General features: G+C 46.6%; 1 protein-coding gene across 5 annotated transcripts in view; it reads right to left on the bottom strand.

Annotated features, from left to right (window-relative positions):
- The window catches only part of FHOD3 (formin homology 2 domain containing 3), a 489,898-nt gene that overhangs the window by 394,304 nt on the left and 76,929 nt on the right, over positions 1-18,665 (bottom strand). The gene's annotated exons all lie outside the window — the stretch shown is intronic.

Consider the following 18,665-nt stretch of genomic DNA (forward strand, 5'->3'; position numbering starts at 1 on the left):
TACCAGGCACACAACTTGGGCTCCTGACTTACTAGCTTGCTGAAGGAACGAGTCACCAATTGTCCTGGCGTGGATCAGTCTAATCAGACTCCTCTCAACACCAGTTGCGGTGGGCATGACCGAGGCTCCTGAGTCCCTCAGTGGCTCTCCTGGGGGCGCCTCCTGAGCAGTGGTTCTCAATTGGAGCCAATTCTGCCCCACCAAGCGACATTTGGCAATGTCTGCAGTCATTTTTTGCTGTCACAACTAGGGGGGTTGCTACTGGCATCTAGTGGGTAAAGGCCAGAGACACCAGTAAACATCCTATAACGTACAGGATGACCCATAACAAATAAGTATCTGGCTCAAAATGTCAACACTACCGAGGTGGAGAAATCCTGCTATAGAGGGAACAAAACATTGAAAGAGGAAGTGCCCAAAAGACCTAGGCCCTCTAAAAGAATTGATGGAAACATCACATTAGTTGTCAGATCCAGATCCATCATAAATGCTTTCAACATGACATTGCATTATTTAAAATTAAGCAGCACAGCCTTCTGCCCTGCAGCCATCCCAGAAGCATGTGGTGGGCATGGCAGACACTCCAGAATGACCACATCACAAAGTACAGGAGCTGGCTGCCACATCTCTGCCTACTAATTTTAATCTCTCTTTCTCAAAGGTCATGAATATTTTCGGACCTCTTAGCACATGCATATTGTGGGCAGACTTGATCTATGCTGCTTCCAGTTGGCAAAGCACTTCATTTGCCAGCACCCCGAGCTGAGTTACAGGCTTAAGTCTGTCCCCGTCACTCTCCAAGGGACTTTTTTTAGTCCACTATCCTAATTGGCGAATGATACGTAAGTGCCAGAAAGCTATGTGTCCATAACTATATTTATAATGAAAGCTTAATCTCCAAAAGAAACAGTAATTCATTAAAACCTCCCTTCCCATCTGCCATTACAGTAGCCAAAAGAGAAAGAATCGGCTTCAAAGTGAGGTACAAATTAGCTGCCAGAGCATGAAACGCAGACAAAGCCAGACAAAGAGAAGCAAGAGATGCATCCTGCCTGGTCACTGCATCTTATCAGCACTTCAGGGAAACTCCAGGGGGACTCGGGAAGAAAAGGCAGATGACTCCATGCCTGATATTTCAGCTGCACTCTCACCATGATCCCAAACTCCACTCCCTTATTATTCATACGGCTAGATGAAGACCACCGTATGCCCTGCGGCCATGCGTTGTGCTGGGGAAGCTGATCACAGCTGCCCCGTCGTGCTGACAAAGCGCCAACTGTGTGCCAGATGGGGTTCTAAACCCCTGCTGTGGATCAACTCGCCTAACCGCCAACAACCCTATGACGGTCTCATTTTAACAGGTGAGAAAAGGGGCAGAGAGAAGTCACTTGTTCAAGGTCACACAGCCCTTTAGTGGTGGAGCCAGGGTGTGAACCAGGTGAACTAGGGCAAGTCCACCCTCCTACACAGCGTCCAGCATCCCCGCAGCAGGACAACCAGCACTCACCACAGGCCAGGGGCCATGACAGTACTGACGTGCCCCATCTCACCTGTCGGGGATACGGAGGGCCAAGCGTCATCTTCCCTGTGGCAGGACACGTGAGCAGAGCCTGAAAGTCTGAGTAGGAATCAACAAAGGCAGACACAGACCTGGAGTGGTGGGCCACACGGCCTGCCTGGGAAGCCCTGCGGCCAGTCCTCCTGTGGAGCCCAGACCCCCAACCCACCTGTCAGGTAGGTGCACACAGTGATGACCTCCCCCCTACAAGACACTCACCTGAGGCCTGGGGAGTTGAAATGACCTGCCCAAGGTCACACTGCTGAGTGGTGGAACCAGACCTCAACCTGGGCACATCTGCTACACAGCTCTTGCTCTCAGAACTTCCGAAGACCCAGGACAGGCCACCCCAGGGCACTCCCCTGTGGCTGAGGCCCTGAACTTGCCTGAACTCCAATTCCCTGAGTTTGCCAGTGTCCACAGCACCTCCTTTAGAACCTTCTGTTGTAAAGAAGCTTCCTGGGCAAGGCTGCCCTGACCTGGTTGAGGGAACCCCATGTGGACTCCAGGATAATGCCCAGGTACCCACAAGCACTCCGTCAGGTGCAGGGATTCTAGCCCTTGTGTAGGATGAGGCCCAATCTTTGGCCAAATGGCTTCTCTTCACCTGTCCATGAGTCTTCCCCCTTAAAAGTGGGTACACTCTGCCCTCATGTACCCAGTGCCTCTATGGTCCTCAAAACCTACACCACAGAAAGGCCCTGAACCTCGGCACACTGCAGGCCTACACCTGGTGACAGTGAAGCATCCCCTCCCGGAAGTGCTGGCATCATCGTGTGAAACCAGGCCTTAGGCTCACGGAAAGATACTCCAACATCAGAAACAGAGCCCTGACTGATGACTACAAGTTCCGGGCTCTCTGCCCTCAAATTCCTAAGTTCCCAATGCACAGGCAACAATTAGTTACAGGTGAACATTCACGGACCTTCGTTCATGCCCAAGAGGAAAGAAAGCTAAGGCAGTGCCATTCCCTGTCCACAGAAGTGGACTCTTGATCTTTCCACGTTGCTTTCATTCATGAATGACACATGATTGGTCCATGTGGTCCAGTGGTTATTTCCCCCCAAATTTTGCAATCTCTCCATAAATTCTATTACACAATTACGCCAGGTCTCAGGGTTTATTAGTTTAATAACGTCCTTCTTCCCCCTCAGAATGCTCTGAGTGGAGAGTCATGCCAGGCGTAACAGAACCACTGTCACCAGTGAACATGTGTCCTCTGCTACATCAGTCACTCACAAAGGGACTTTTCTCAAGCAAGTATGCTGCAAATCTCAAAACCATGTCTTGTTCATACCTTGATACACCAAGCTGCAGAGGCCAGAGTGTGATGGGCTAAACTGCTTTTTTACATTATTCAGACAAGTGTTAATGGAAAGTATCAAGGGTATAGGATGTGCTCCCAGAAAATAAAAACAGGCAGGACTCAGCACAGTGGCCATGGTGCACACAGAGCAGGACCCCAGCCCTGGAACAAGCTCCATCTCCTCCTGTACAGCAGCGAGCGCCAGGAGGGCATCTGGCTGCATGCCCCCGACAGAGTCACATTTTATTTTAGACTCACTCCCTCCCTTTAACCTCAAATACTTTAGCCTTAAAAAGAACAAAACTCAGGGCATCTCCAGTTTTAATTTAGCCTGGCACAGACACCCTGCTCCAAGCCGCGATCCCTGCAGAGGGAAGAAAGGCAGGAGCAGCTGCCTGTCATCCCAGCTCTGGACACATCACCCCTTTCTTCCATGTACGCAGCTCATCTCTCTAAGCTGCTTGACGATGCAGCTCCATGCCTTCAGGAGAAGGGCTAGAGCTAAAAGTACTCACATCCCCAACTCCTGAGCCCCGTCTGCAGAGACCTTCTCTGTGGGGCTAACGGGGTCCAGGGATAACACTGTGGACTTTCCCTCCTGAATTCAGAAGCACGTGGGAAAAGAGGCACACCAGGCAGACTAACGGAGCCAGAAGACCACTGACACAGCTCAGGAGAGAGCTGGCCTTGCACCTGGGGCCAAAGGGCTTCCTAGCAGCTCAGGGAATGACCACTGGCCCACCACAGGCGCAGGCTGCTCGCTCGTGGCAGAGCAAAGACCTCAAGGGTCCTCAAAACAGGACACACGAAGAAGAGGGAGAGCCTGGGCCTCACCCGCTCACTGCTTTCTCACATACCCACCCATCTCTCCTGGGGCAGGAGTGAAGGGGTCCAGGGGAGGCCACAGTGTCCTCTTGGGGAGCTGAGTAGAATTCCCTGCTCTCTCCAAAAGTAGGAAGAGTGGGACATAAGGCTTCCCTGAGACGTACTCACATCAGAAGAAAATGAAAACACATGCCACATCATCCTAGGGGCTATGTGTATAGGGAGCACATTTTTAGCATTCAATCCTCCAGGAAAGGGCAATAACGGTAACTAGGTAAGTTCACTTGGAAATAAGGAGGTGATTTCTTCAACTCTTGGGTCTGGGAGTGTTGCCCTCCTAAGGAATAAGGAAGGAAAAAAAGAAATGCACCTTGCAGGATCAGGTAGGAATAGAGGGCTGCCTGCCGCAATCTGACGCCCTGGGCCTTTCATGGAGCTGAGCTACAGACTCAAAAACATACTGTGTCCATTTTCTGTTTCTATCTGGGAGACAACGGACCAAGGGAGGCATGTGGGGACTCCAGAAGTTTTATCTGGTTTTCTCTGCTTAGGTTGGGTCTCATGTCTAGTTGAAGAATCACGGAAAAGTCGGAAAGACATGGTATGCTACAGAATCAGGAGCAGAGAAATGAAGAGTATAATTAAAATTTTATGAGCAAATATCCTTGGAGAAAAACACAACAAAAAGACAAAAGATTTAAGAGAAAGCCCAATGTAACCAAACTATTAAAAAGACCCCCCAAAATACTTTAAAAATGTATACAGAGAATTTTCCAATATTTAAATGAACCATGTCCCCAAGTTCAGGTGGGAAAATTGAGGCTCAGGGCAGTTCTATGATTGGCTTCTAGAAACCCCAAACTCCTTCCTCCTCCGGGGCCGCTTTACTCCTCTGCCCCCAGAGAGAAGAAGATCCTCCATCCCTGCCCTTAAGGGTCACACAGCATCGCGGGGAAACAGGACATGGACAGATCACACACCTGGAGAAGCAAGAGGTGAACGGTGAATGTACTGTGCTGAAAGCACCGAGGAGAGAAGGTGGGTGGGCTGGAGCCCTTCGAATTGGGGATGGGAGACGGACATGGGATGAAGTTCAGGTATCCAGTGGACACAGCACACATCTCAACAATAGATGCAGAACTCAGGGAAGAGTTGGAAACTTCAAGCACACAGCTTCTAGTTAGAATCAAGAGTAGAGGGAACTGCTCCCAGGCTTCAGACAATACTATTAAGGTACAGTAATCAAAACAGCACATGGTATCAGCATAAAAACAGACATATGGATCAATGGAACAGATTAGAGAGCCCAGAAATAAACCCACATACCTACGGCCAATTAATCTATGACAAAGGAGGCAAGAATATACAATGGAGAAAAGACAGTCTCTTCAAACAAGTGATGTTGGGAAAGCTGGACAGCTGCATGTAAATCAATGAAGTTAGAACACTCCCTCACACCATATACAAAAATAAACTCAAAATGGCTTACACACTTAAATATAGGACATGACACCATAAAACTCCTAGAAGAGAACATAGCCAAAACATTCTCTAACCTAAATCGTACCAATGTTTCCTTAGGTCAGTCTCCCAAGGCAATAGAAATAAAAGCAAAAATAAACAAATGGGACCTAACCAAACTTATAAGCTTTTGCACAGCTTATAAAGGAAACCATAAACAAAATGAAAAGACAACCTACAGACTGGGAGAAAATATTTGCAAACAATGCAACAAATAAGGCCTTAATTTCCACAATATACAAACAGCTCATACAGCTCAATAACAAAAAGACAAACAACCCAGTCAAAAACTGGACAGAAGACCTAAATAGACAATGCTTCAAAGAAGACATACAGATGGCCAATAGGCACATGAAAAGATGCTCAAAATCGCTAAGTGTTAGAGAAATGCAAATCAAAACTACCATGAGGTATCACCTCACGCCAGTCAGAACGGCCATCATCAAAAAGTCTACAAATGATAAATGCTGGAGAGGGTGTAGAGAAATGGGAACCCTGCTAACGCTGTTGGTGGGAACGTAAATTGGTGCAGCCACTATGGAGAACGGTACAGAGGTTCCTTAAAAAACTAAAAATAGAACTACCATATGATCCAGCAATCCCACTCCTGGGCATATATCCAGAAAAGATGAAAATTCTAATTCAAAAAGATACATGTACCCCAATGTTCATAGCAGCACTATTCACAACAGCCAAGACATGGAAGCGACCTAAATGTCCACCAATAGATGAATGGATAAAGATGTGGTGTATGTATGTGTGTATATATATATATATACACACACAATGGAATATTAGCCATAAAAAAGAATAAAATAATGCCATTTATAGCAACATGGATGAGCCTAGAGATTATCATACTAAGTAAAGTTAAGTCAAACAGAGAAAGATAAATATCATATATCACTTATATGTGGAATCTAAAAATGATACAAATGAACTTATTTACAAAACAGAAACAGACTCACAGACATAGAAAACAAACTTATGGTTACCAAAGGGGAAAGGGGGGAGGGATAAATTAGGAGTTTGAGATAAGTAGATATAAACTATTCTATAATATAAAATAGATAAACAACAAGGTCCTACTGTATAGCACAGGGAACTATATTCAATATCTTGTAATAAACTATAATGGAAAAGAATCTGAAAAAGAATGTATAATATATATATATATATATATATATATATATATACACATATATACACACATACACACACGTGTATATATATGTGTGTGTGTATATATATATAGCTGAATCACTTTGTTGTACACCAGAAACTCACACAACATGTAAATCAACTATACTTCAATTAAAAAAAATTTCTTTTTAAGTAGAGGGAATTGATTCATATTTGTACTGCATTTACTATGTACCTATTTATTTCCTTTATAGCACTTCACACAGTGGTGGCCCCCAGGAAGCATTTCATAAATGTTGATGAGTTATTTTCTAAGTCAGATGGAAAGCTGAATATTTCTCACATTACAGTAATATAAATGATAGTGATATTTTAAATCCCACCTATAAGTTACTGTTTAATCTTGACAGCAGCAGCAACAAAACTCCTGTTCATGGAAATCCTGCAGGGCAGCTGGATGCCGGGTTCTTGAGCTAAGACAGCCTCCAGGCTCATCAGTCCTTTCAGCAGCTCTGAAGGGAAACGCAAGGGTCTCCATTTTTGAAGAAGTCAGTGTCATGTCCCGGGCCTGGTCGCCTGACGATGCTGGTACTGGAATCAGAATCCTGTCTCCCTTACCTGCCAGCTCCCCTCAACTAGGACACCCCTGAAGAGGGACCAACACCCTCAGCTACAGTCTGGGCCCCCAGACCTGAGCAGGACCTCTCCAAGACACCTGTTTTTTAATTTATTTTTTATTTCTTATTTTGTCTTCTAAGCCATTTGTTTAAGAAAAATGAAGACATGCCAAAGGAGGATTATATAAAATAAAAACTGGTATGTTTTAAATATTTAATGTTGGAGTCTAGGCAGGTGACATCACAAGTCCTTCCCACAAGGCCCGACTGCCCTGCCCATGAGTGAGAACCCCACATTCCCTAAGCCCCCCAAGCAAGATGCCACAGCCTGGAGCCCCCTAAGAGTCCTGACAAAGGCCAGGCCTCAAGTCAGACCCTGGAAAGGACTGAACCCCAAACCTTGGAGGAGAGCCTAGGGGAGGCAGGGCTGCAACTAGAACCCCAAGGCCAAGTTGCCCCTGAGTCCCACCACCCAGATACCTGCAGTGGGCACATACCAGCACTCTGCCCTCAAGAAGCCTGGCCTGAGCTGCTTCAGGCATTCTGGGAGGCCATCTCAACAGACACACTTCTCTTCAAGATTTCACTATCTTCCATCCAAAAAAAAATCTACAGCACAAATTACATCAGTGATTCACCCAGCCTTGGCAACCCCTAGCCAGGCAGCTTTGTGAGCTCCTCTGTAGAGTCCCTAATGGGCTGGTAATTGTTTTTCTGGTTTTCTGATGAAGTGCAAAGCACTCCGTGGCACTCTGCACTGCTTCCTGGTGGCCTCGGAGTCCTTGGAGCCAATGCCTGGTGAAGGGGACAGGGGGACAAGGGGACAAAGGCCACCCATATCACCCTCACCAACCCCAGCACCCATTCCCCACACCCAGGCGCCCTGAGCCACCAGCTCACTGCAGGGAAATTAGGGGCAGGAGAGGCCAGCACATGACATCATGGGACAGCTGTTTAAGGAACCCTGGGCCAAACAAGTCATTTTTAAAAATCCCCAGGATCGGGCTTCTCTGGTGGCGCAGTGGTTGAGAATCTGCCTGCCAATGCAGGGGACACGGGTTCAAGCCCCAGTCTGGGAAGATCCCGCATGCCGCAGAGCAACTGGGCCCGTGGGCCACAACTACTGAGCCTGCGTGTCTGGAGCCTGTGCCCCGCAACAAGAGAAGCCGCGATAGTGAGAGGCCCGCGCACCGCGATGAAGAGTGGCCCCCGCTTGCCCCAACTAGAGAAAGCCCTCGCGCAGAAACGAAGATCCAACACAGCCAAAAATAAATAAATAAATAAATTAATTTTTTTTTTTAATTAAAAAAAAAAAATACCCAGGACACTGAGTCAGTTGACAATATTACTGTTATATGTGTACTGAAAGTTTACCATCACTAGTACAGTTGTTAACAAACATATTGATTGTATTTTTAGATACAATTGGAACAGCTCGTCTCTGAGCATTTTGTAAATGTCAACTCATATAGAATTTTTTTTACTACTTTTATGGTGCTTAGAGCATAATTTTTCAACCCTAAAAGTATGATACAGTGTAACTAGCACTAGGCATTATGTTATGGTGTTTTTATTTCTTTTCATACATTTGACTGTCTTGTTTGGTTTCTGAGAAGCTTTATCCTGCATTTCAGCAGTCCCTTCTGGAGAACACGATCTGGGAACACAAAGAATGGGGGAGAAAAGCTGCCTTCACTAACACAAAACCCACTTCATTTCAATGAAGGTGAGAGTTTTTCAGTAAACATGCTATTTGATGTTTGCCAGAACTGAAGCATTCTAAAATGTATCAAAAGCAGGATAATTAAAGAGAAGAGAACCACAAAAATGATCCCAATGTCACTAGCTAAATAAGACTCGGAATGGCCCTTCATTTCTTGGGTTGGCCAACTCCACTGTGTAATATCAAAGAGAATGTTAATGGAAATTTACTGACCTATAGTCTCAAATCTGCCAATCAGCAAAGGGCAGCAGGTAAAACATACTTTGAATACATTAGTTAGGTATTAGCTGCGTTTCATATTTAAGAGTTCTACAATTCATTGTTGCAGTTAAACATTTAATACAACCCTGAGATCCAGTTCTGGATAAGGAACATAGGGTCATTCAAGAATTGGAGAGAAGACATGCATTTCATACAAGTCAGTTCTGTCTGAGAATAAATCAGACACTCTAAAGGTAATTTCCTTTAAGAACCACTGGATAATTACATTTCAATGTTGCTCTAACAAGCTGTAAAGCAACAAAACACAAACTTTGTGAAAATGATGATGATATTCACTACCATTTACCCCAGGTAGCATGTGTCGGGCACCATGCTTGAAACCATGCTTGGGCCTGTACACACACTATCTCCATAAATATTTACATCACTGCCAGGGGGCAGGCACCAGGATCCCCTTGTCCCCTCTGTCACAAATAAGCAGATAGACCTCAAAGGGTTGAGTAACTTGCTCATGGACACACAGAGGCAGGGCTGGCATTCAAACCCCAATTTGTCTGATTCTAAAACACATACCCGTTCTCTGAGCCCACAAATCAACACACGATATAAGCTTTGTTTTTAAAAACTGGATCCAGCACCAATGAAATATTTAATCCTCATAATGATGCTTTAAGGAGATAGTATCATTCCCTCTTGATAAATGAGGGCATGGAGGCTCAGAGAGGTGAGGTTACTTGCTGAAGGTCACACAGCTCCTCAGAGGCAGGTCTGCCTCTAGAGCCTGTGTTCTCTTGAAGGGCTCAGCAGAGGCCTGGAGCATGGTGAGCACCCAGTCAAGGCCAGCTAGTGCGAGGGCAGCCCCTGGAGTCAGGAAGACCCGGTGAGTATCTCAGCTCTGTCATGCACTCCCCTCAGGACCTTGGCCAAGCAATCAGACCACGAGTGCCTCAGTCTCCTCCTCTGTTAAATGGGAACAGTAATCCCCCTCAGAGGTTGTTGTGAGGATTAAAGGAGATAATCTCTACAGAGCACTTCACTCAGTGTCTGGTGGTAAGGGAATGCAGTGGAAATTGCCCTTTCTGCTTTTATAAAAGAAAAGCTTGGTAAAAAGTAACAAAACGGTACTTTTCCATTCAACAGTAGACAGATGTGGATTTGAATCCAGCTCTGCTGTCCAGCTCTCTGTCGCTGGGCAAGCTACCAAACCTCTCTGAATCTCACTTTCTTCTTCTGTAAAGTAAGGATAACGAATGTGTCAGGAAGATAAATGGCATAACCTATGTCAAGCACCCTGCACAAAGCAGGTGCTCAATAGTGGCAGCTGACAGGGCCTGGGGATGACTCAGATGCAGCACAATGCCCCCCAAAACGCCCCAGGCGAAGCCAGCGTTTGTCCTCCTTCCCTGGACAACGGCGCCGTGGCAGGGAGAGCATCGTGATTCATAATGACATTGAATCTGCTTTCAGACAAAATCTTCAGACCTAAATCCCTGTGCTCTTCCCATCCATCCATCCATCCATCCCTAGGTGACATCTAGGGCACACACCTCACCCACTCAGGAAGGAGACTGCCAAAGAACAGGGGACAGTCGGGCTAGAAGGGCTCTCAAAAGTCGTCATATGCCGCCTGCACGGGTCACCCGCCAGGCCTTGGCTACACCCACTCTGAACAATCAGAACCAGCATGCCCACTGAGGCACACTCGACCACTGGTCACGGGAACGTCCACGATCACCCTTCATGACGCTTCACTGTCTCCTTCATTTGTTCTTCAATGGTCTGTCATAAACTTGTTACATTTGGGGCCAGGAGCATCCCACCCCATTCCTTAAAAGAAGTGATGCAGGCTCTGTTCCGCAGAGCAGTCTCATATCAGATCCTTAGCCCAAATCACCACCATCTTACCTCCAACCTCAGGACCCAGATTTAAAGGTCACAGCTCCATGGGGGGCCCAGACCACCCGGGGTAGAGGGAGCGAGTGGCCCCCCAGGCCCCAATCACATCGCTCTGCCTGGCACCCAGGCCACGAGCAACCACGGACTGTGTCTCTCCAGCTTCACACAAGACCTCACAGAACTGACAGTCCTCCTGGAAACACTCTTTAAATGACATTCTACCCACTTTCACAGCTTTGTTACTTTCTATTTACTTTCACATTCTATTTACTGCCTTTTATTCTTCTTTCTGAGAAAATACCAAAGAAACTCATTTCTGAAGCAAACGAATTAAACTTAAATACACGTCAGTTCCACAGCCTTCTCAGTGGCTCTTTTGGGTTCCTGGACCCAATTCCAACATGTGTGTGTGTGTGTGTGTGTGTGTGTGTGTGTGTGTGTGTGTGTTCCCCACACCAGCAAGCAATCCTCAGCCCACCAGCTGGGTGTCCTACAATTCACCTCAATGCTGACACTATCTACCTGGCTCAGTAGTTGTCCTACAAGTGGTCCCACAAGACTGCCCCCACCCCGCTTCAGAGGCCAATCCCAGGTCTAGGTTGTCACCCATGCTTCTGATCAACCAGCAATAGATCAGAGGTTCCAATGAACCCCTCCTTGGGTTTGATTAATATGCTAGAGCGGCTCACAGAACTTAGAGAAACATTTTATTCACTAGGTCATCAGTTCATTATAGAAGGATGTAACTCAGGAACAGCCACATGGAAAAGATGCACAGGGCAAAGTAAAGAGAAAGGGCAAGGATCTTCCATGCCCTCTTCACGCCTGCCACTATCCCTGAATCTCCATGGGTTCGCCAACCCAGAAGTTCTCTGAACCCCATCCTTTGGGGGTTTTTAATGGAGGCTTCATTATATGGTCATGACTGATTAGATCATTGCCCACTGGTGATTCATTCAACCTCTAGCCTCTCTTATCTCCCCAAAGGTCAGGGGGTAAATCGGAACGTTCCAACCCTCTAATCACATGGTTGGCTCCACTGGTAACCAGCCCCCATCCCTAGATGGGGGTCCAAAAGTCACCTTGTTAATGTAACAAAAAACACCTTTGTTGCTCTCATCACTTAGGAAATTCCAAGGGCTTTAGGAGCTCTGTGCCAGAAACAGGATGAAGACCAAATACACATTTCTTAATACAAACCACAATATCACAAGAGGCTCTATTTACTCAACAAATAATTTGAAGTCAGCTTCTGTAGGCTGGACACAAAACAGTCCACCTTCAATACTCAAGAGGTAGCCTCTACCTGGCACAGAATCCCTACCTCATAGATCTTCCCAGATAAGAACCAGATCTCCAAACCAGGAACAGGAGGACTCATGGCTTCCAGTCCAGAACCCTTCTGTTCCTTTTGGGCAGCTCCTAAAGCCAGAGGCAACCATTTCCAGGGACTTCCCAACACGAAGCCCAAAACGAGAGGCCGTGTGTCCAGTGGGTCAGGATGTAGCCTGGAAGGGACCCGGAAGCTCCAACTCCATCTCCAGGAGTCGGCAGCCCAGCTCAGAAGAAGGGATTTTAACTGCATTACTAAACGTAGTCAGCTCTTGAAGGGTGAAATCCATTTCTCTTGGCTGTTTCCTATTCCCTAAGACAATCTGTGAAGCACACAGGAACTCGACTGGAAGACCGTCCTTTGAAGCCTGGTGAAACTTCACTTAGGGAAAATGTTATATTAGATGTTTCGGCCGCCTTTCTCAGACTTTTCAAACCAGAAAGTTGCATTGGTATCTGCAATCACATATCTAGAAAAGGGCTAAAGATTACATAAAATGGCCTAAAAAGAGAAGCAGCAGGCCAGGGCAAAGACCACCAGTCAGGGAATGGAGAGTATCAAGCCTTAGTCCCTGCACCTCCCAAGCACGTGGCCTTGAGAAAATGCCCACCTTTCTCAGTCCTCCCCGAGGCTCAGGAGGGGTAGTGAGGGTCCGTGAAACGTGGGTGAGAAAGGAAAAACTGCAAAGGTGTCATTCAGTGAACATGGATCACATGACCTTTTTTAAATGGCTGAGATAAACAATCTACAGTTTAGGGTTAGGGTTAGTTCTTCTCAAACTAATCATCTCTGTAGCATTTTACAACTTTTGAAATACTGGTAGCTACATTATCTAATTTTAAGATTGTTATTAAGTTGACCATTGAATTTAAAGTGGAGCCTTTCTAAAAGACTAGGAAATGACTGAAGTGTTAAATGCATACCTAGCACTATACTTCGTCCCACAAAGATTCCCCTACATCCTTGTAAAGTGGACCCCCTTCCTGCCCACACCATCACAGTGCAGTTACTAGGATACAGATAAATCATACCACCTCTGGGTATAATTAACAACAGAATTTGTTCTTTTCAGTGATGCTAACAAGATTTCAATTATACTAACCTTAATTTTCTCCTTTGCCATTTCGTCGCTATTACTCTATTATGTGAACTGGAGACCAACAGCACTTTAACAAATCCTCCAACACCTTTTTTTCTCCTTTGAATTAAATCTTCAACTGGCTGCATGTTTTGCTGAACTACTAATGCTTTCCATGTGTTTTTTTCCAAGTTAAAATACTTCCCATTAGGTATTTCTAATACAACAGAAATTGGTAAAATGCCCAAAGAATCCACCTCCCCAAAAATCTGTTTTCTCCAAGTGTCTCAGAAAGACCTGAAAAGTACATGAGTGTACACCCAATCCTTGGAGAATCTCCACGTAGCAGGACGTTTGCAAGCCATCCATCCTAATTTTCAGCTCCCAAGCCCTCTGGATATCAATGTCTCTAGTAATGAGACAAAGCATTTGTTTCCTGACATACACTTTTATTGATCCGTGATAAGAACGAGGCTGTCTCTTCATGGGGATCGGCACAAGCGCAGAGAGCCAGGCACAAGAGCTTGCATTGCACCCCACATGCGGGGCAGACCTGTGAGTGGAAAGCATTACAGGAAAGACACTCTTTTTTTAAATAATTAATTAATTAATTAATTAATTTTGGGCTACGTTGGGTCTTCGTTGCTGCACGCAGGCTTTCTCTAGTTGTGGCGAGCGGGGGCTATTCTTCATTGTGGTGCGTGAGCTTCTCATCGTGGTGGCTTCTCTTGTTGCAGAGCATGGGCTCTAGGCACGTGGGTTTCAGTAGCTGTGGCACGCAGGCTCAGTAGTTGTAGCTTGCAGGCTCTAGAGCACAGGTTCAGTAGTTGTGGCTCACCGGCTTAGTTGCTCCGCAATATGTGGGATCTTCCCAGACCAGGGATCGAACCGTGTCCCCTGCATTGGTAGGCGTATTCTTAACCACTGTACCACCAGGGAAGTCCCAGGACACTCTTGAAGAAATCGAAAGCACGGTGGTTTCTTTACCAGGGGTTGTTTTCTAGATAGAACTAAGGTTCTGCTGGACAGCAACTTTGGAGTCTAACTGCCAGCACATGGTTTAAACTTGTCTTATAACATCTGCTACAGGGGTCTCCACCAATACGACTACATTCTCCAGTGTCAATTTTTTTGTTGGCTAGAATTTCACTAGGACAATACAAAGCAAACACAATGATAATAGTTTCAAGGCAACATTCAAATTCTATCATTCAACATCTAGAGATCCTTAGAGAGGAGAGGTAACAAAGTCCTATAGGGGCAATGAATAAATCATTCAAATAAGGTTAAAATCTTGGGTCAGGGGTGGAGAGCACAAACACGAAATAAACCTGCCAAAAGGGACCCTGATACACCTGCTTTTCTTGCCTGTGCAACTCACATTTGCTCGTGTCCATATTCCCTTTTATTGATGCCTCTTAATTTCCGTAGCTGACCTGAGTTTCCAGCTGTACCTGGAAGATTCTCGTGCTCTCTCATATGTTTGTGTCTCCTTTTCTTTATTCACCCCCATATTTATGTTTACCTGCATGTCTGCAGATGGTAGAGCAATTCTTTAAATTCATTCTCTAGCTGTTCTTTAATTTTTGGCAACAAATCCTTCCTGAGCTATCTATCTACTCTATAGCATTTGTGACAGATATGTTATTTGACAACCTAGTGGTATGTTTTACATCCTTCCCATCTCCTTTCTTCCTTTTTTGTCGGGGAGGGGGCACATCTGTCAATCACTGTTTGACCGTAAGGCACCTTAGAGGAGCCACCCCACACACAGAGTGGGGAGAGGCTGAGAAGCCGACCTCCCCCAGCCCAGACCCAACGGCCTTCTAGACACATGGACATCCTGTGGGGTCTGTCATCTGGGAGCTGAGACAGATTAATAGGAAACAGATGATAAGAAGTGTTTAATCTGATTAATCCAGAGAGCTTGTTTTTACCTAGAGTGCAGAACTCTGGGCAAAAATGGGTCACAGACTTGCTGGGGTATAAAAAGGAGGAGATTTTATAAAATCAGGCACCAGTCTCCTTCTGCAAAGGGAGACTCAGGATTTCAAACCCAAGCCCGTCTTGTGCCAAGACCACCGCCAGCCACTCAGGGCTCCGCAGAAAGACAACAGGAATGGGAATGGGCTCCAGGGTTTATGGAGAATCACTGGATCCCTACATCAAAGGACAGAAAACAGGAAATGTGACCCACTGCACCTAAACCCACTAGCGAAGAGTTTGGTCAGGACACTGTGAGTTTGGCCACTGTGACATCCACAAACAGGGCAGGAGGGAACCCCACCCCTAACCCAAGGCTGCAGAGGCAGGACAAGAACAGAACCGGCCTCCTGTGGGATGCGGGACAGAGTCGGCAAGAAGCCCAGGTCCAAGACCTAGAGTCAGAGGGAGACGGGCCGGGGGCCTAAGAGGGGAAGGAATGACTCTAGAGGTGTCTCCTGGTCAGAGAACAGACTGTTCTACTCTGTTCCTGCAGATACCCAGTGGACAGTGGGGGCCCTGCCACCTCGGACAACAGGGAGCCAGCAGCACCTGTGCGGGCCTCCACCCCAGCACCCAGACGGGCTGGTCATCCAAGCTAATGCGTGTCACTGCACAGGCCATGGTGCCTCAGCACCCACAGTACCAGGGGCTCCTAGTCTTTATTAGCTAATACAGAAGCACCACCCGGGTGCTACTAGGCCCAAGAGCGTCAAAAAGGCATTCTGATGTTACCAGAAGGCCTAGTTTTCATGGGAGCCCCAAACAGTCCAAATCAAGAAGCAGTAAGGACCACATGGGAATCCAGGTAACACTCAGCAACCCGCCTGAGGGGTGAGGGTAACACGGGAAAAGGTAGCTGGAGGGGAGCCTCCCTGCAGGACCTGGAGGGCCCAGCTCACACTGAGCAGAGAGGGAAAGACAGTCAGTCAGAAAGCTCAGCAAGGTGGAGAGGACGCAGGAGCCCTGCTCGTATTCACAGGCATAAGAAGAAAGGCAGAACCTGAGAAAGGGATTGGGGAACAAGGTGGGTTGGTGGCAGGGCTCAGGGATCACGGCTCCATTCCCCACCCTCTGCACGCAGAAGCCCAGGGCCCTCTACACCATAGCTAGAGGGGGTTCAGACACTGGACAGAATCTGTACCTCACCAGGAGCCCCTGAGCTGCTGTCCGCACCCCCCACACTCACACACCACCCCCATCATCGCCACTGAAAGCTGGCACTGAGACAGGATCCTTCCCCACTAGACCACACATAGCCTCAGGATCCTTCTCAACACTGTGCCCAGGGAGCCACCTTCTCTACACTGGCTGGCACATGAGCTGAATCCCCGCAGTCACTCTTGTACTAGAAGGTTCTTGAAGAAATGCTCCACTGTTTGTCATTCGGCTCTTTGCTGTGACAGAGTAGTGCAAAGCACATAGCTGCATGACTTTGCTTGTGAGAGGAAAATGCTTTGCAAATGATATATTGAGGGCTTTCCTGGTGGCACAGTGGTTGAGAATCTGCCTGTCGGTGCAGGGGACACGGGTTCGAGCCCTGGTCAGGGAGGCTCCCACATGCCGCGGAGCAACTAGGCTCGTGAGCCACAATTACTGAGCCTGCGCGTCTGGAGCCTGTGCTCCGCAACAAGAGAGGCCGTGATAATGAGAGGCCCGCGCACCGCGATGAAGACTGGCCCCCGCTTGCCGCAACTAGAGAAGGCCCTCGCACAGAAACGAAGACCCAACACAGCCATAAATAAATAAATAAATAAATAAATAAATAAACCCAAAAGTTAAAAAAAAAAAAAAAATGATATATTGATGCCTCGCTCTGTTGATGTTTCTGTTGCTGGAAAATGACGTTTCTGATCAGTGGATGAAGCAGTCTTCTCCTACGTGGTTTTCTTGCCTTTAAAAATGTCTTTATCCCTGTGATCTGACCTTTAACAAGAGATGAGACTCATCTCATGGAGAGCTTAATCCCTTCAGCCACCTTGCCAGCTTCTGCCGAGCTCACCTCTATCTTACGGGCAGACCTCGTCATCTCAGAGGTTTAGGGGAAATGCCTCTAAAAAGTCTAAAGACCCTTTGCACTGGGCTGTTCTTCCTGACTACAAGCACCAATGACACTTGGGAATCTTCAGCCAATTTTTTATCCTTTTGTTTAACTCAATGCTGGATACTTGAAAGTGCCAGCGTTATGAGTCCCAGAGAATCAATCAACAGGGTTTATTTTCTTGATGAGAAGACAGGGTTTGCTTCAGAAAACTGAAGCACAGAGGTTTTAAGCCGAACAAAATGCCTTTGAAGTCAGCTGGTAGAAAACACTCAGATATTAACTTTAGGATTCTAATGACTTCAAACCTTATTTTTTTTTTTAATTCTCAATTCCATTCTTTACTCCACAATTCTTCCACTCCTTTTCTCTTCATTATGAGACTTAGTCATCAGAGCCAGTTGGCCCTCTGAACATTCTTCTGGTGTCTGGCAACTGGATCACTTGCTAGGACCAAAAAATTTATTTTCTCTAGCTAACCTCATTAAATGCAGACTTCACATGCCGGTCATAGATTTTTTTATTTATATCTGTTAAGTTCATGCCCACAATATGACCATTGTTTTTCTGAGGGGCTGAAGCTAGATTAAGAAGGCAAGGTATGCATTGTTTGCTACCTTATGTTACATCAAGTGGTCATACTAGGGACTTCCCTGGTGACGCAGTGGTTAAGAATCCGCCTGCCAATGCAGGGGACACGGGTTCGATCCTTGGTCCGGGAAGATTCCACATGCCGTGGAGCAACTAAGTCCATGTGCCACAACTACTGAGCCTGCGCTCTAGAGCCCGCGAACCACAACTACTGAGCCCATATGCCACAACTACTGAAGCCCGTGTGCCCTAGAGCCCAGGTGCCGCAACCACTGAGCCCGAGTGCTGCAACTACTGAAGTCCGCGTACCTAGAGCCCGTGCTCCACAACAAGAGAAGCCACCGCAATGAGAAGCCCACGCACCGCAACAAAGAGTAGCCCCCACTCGCTGCAACTAGAGAAAGCCCACGTGCAGCAACGAAGACGCAACACAGCCAAAAAATTTTTAAAAAAAGAAAAAACATCAGGTTTAAAAAAAAAAAGTAGTCATACTAAAAATGTGCAAAGTGATACAGTGGAGAGGAGCACAGAGGTACAAAAAGCTTGGGGCCTCTCTCAGTACCAAAATCTTGTTCCAGCTTCCTACTATCAGCAAAGACCTGTCTCGGCTGCTTGCTGGGACCATCAAAGCAGTGCCCCGTGGCCTTCATTTCTCATGAGGTTTGCTTGGTTGCTAACCATGAAGGCTCCACTCCACTCTCATCCCAATGGGTACAGAGTTCCAAAGTTAACACTGGAGAATTCCAAAGGCATGTCTCCTCCAATTCATCAACACGCAGTCCTGGAATCTAAACATTCTATACTTAATTAAAACAGGGACAAAGGAGA

Source organism: Eubalaena glacialis, chromosome 15, assembly GCF_028564815.1.
Source record: "Eubalaena glacialis isolate mEubGla1 chromosome 15, mEubGla1.1.hap2.+ XY, whole genome shotgun sequence".
Taxonomy (NCBI): domain Eukaryota; kingdom Metazoa; phylum Chordata; class Mammalia; order Artiodactyla; family Balaenidae; genus Eubalaena; species Eubalaena glacialis.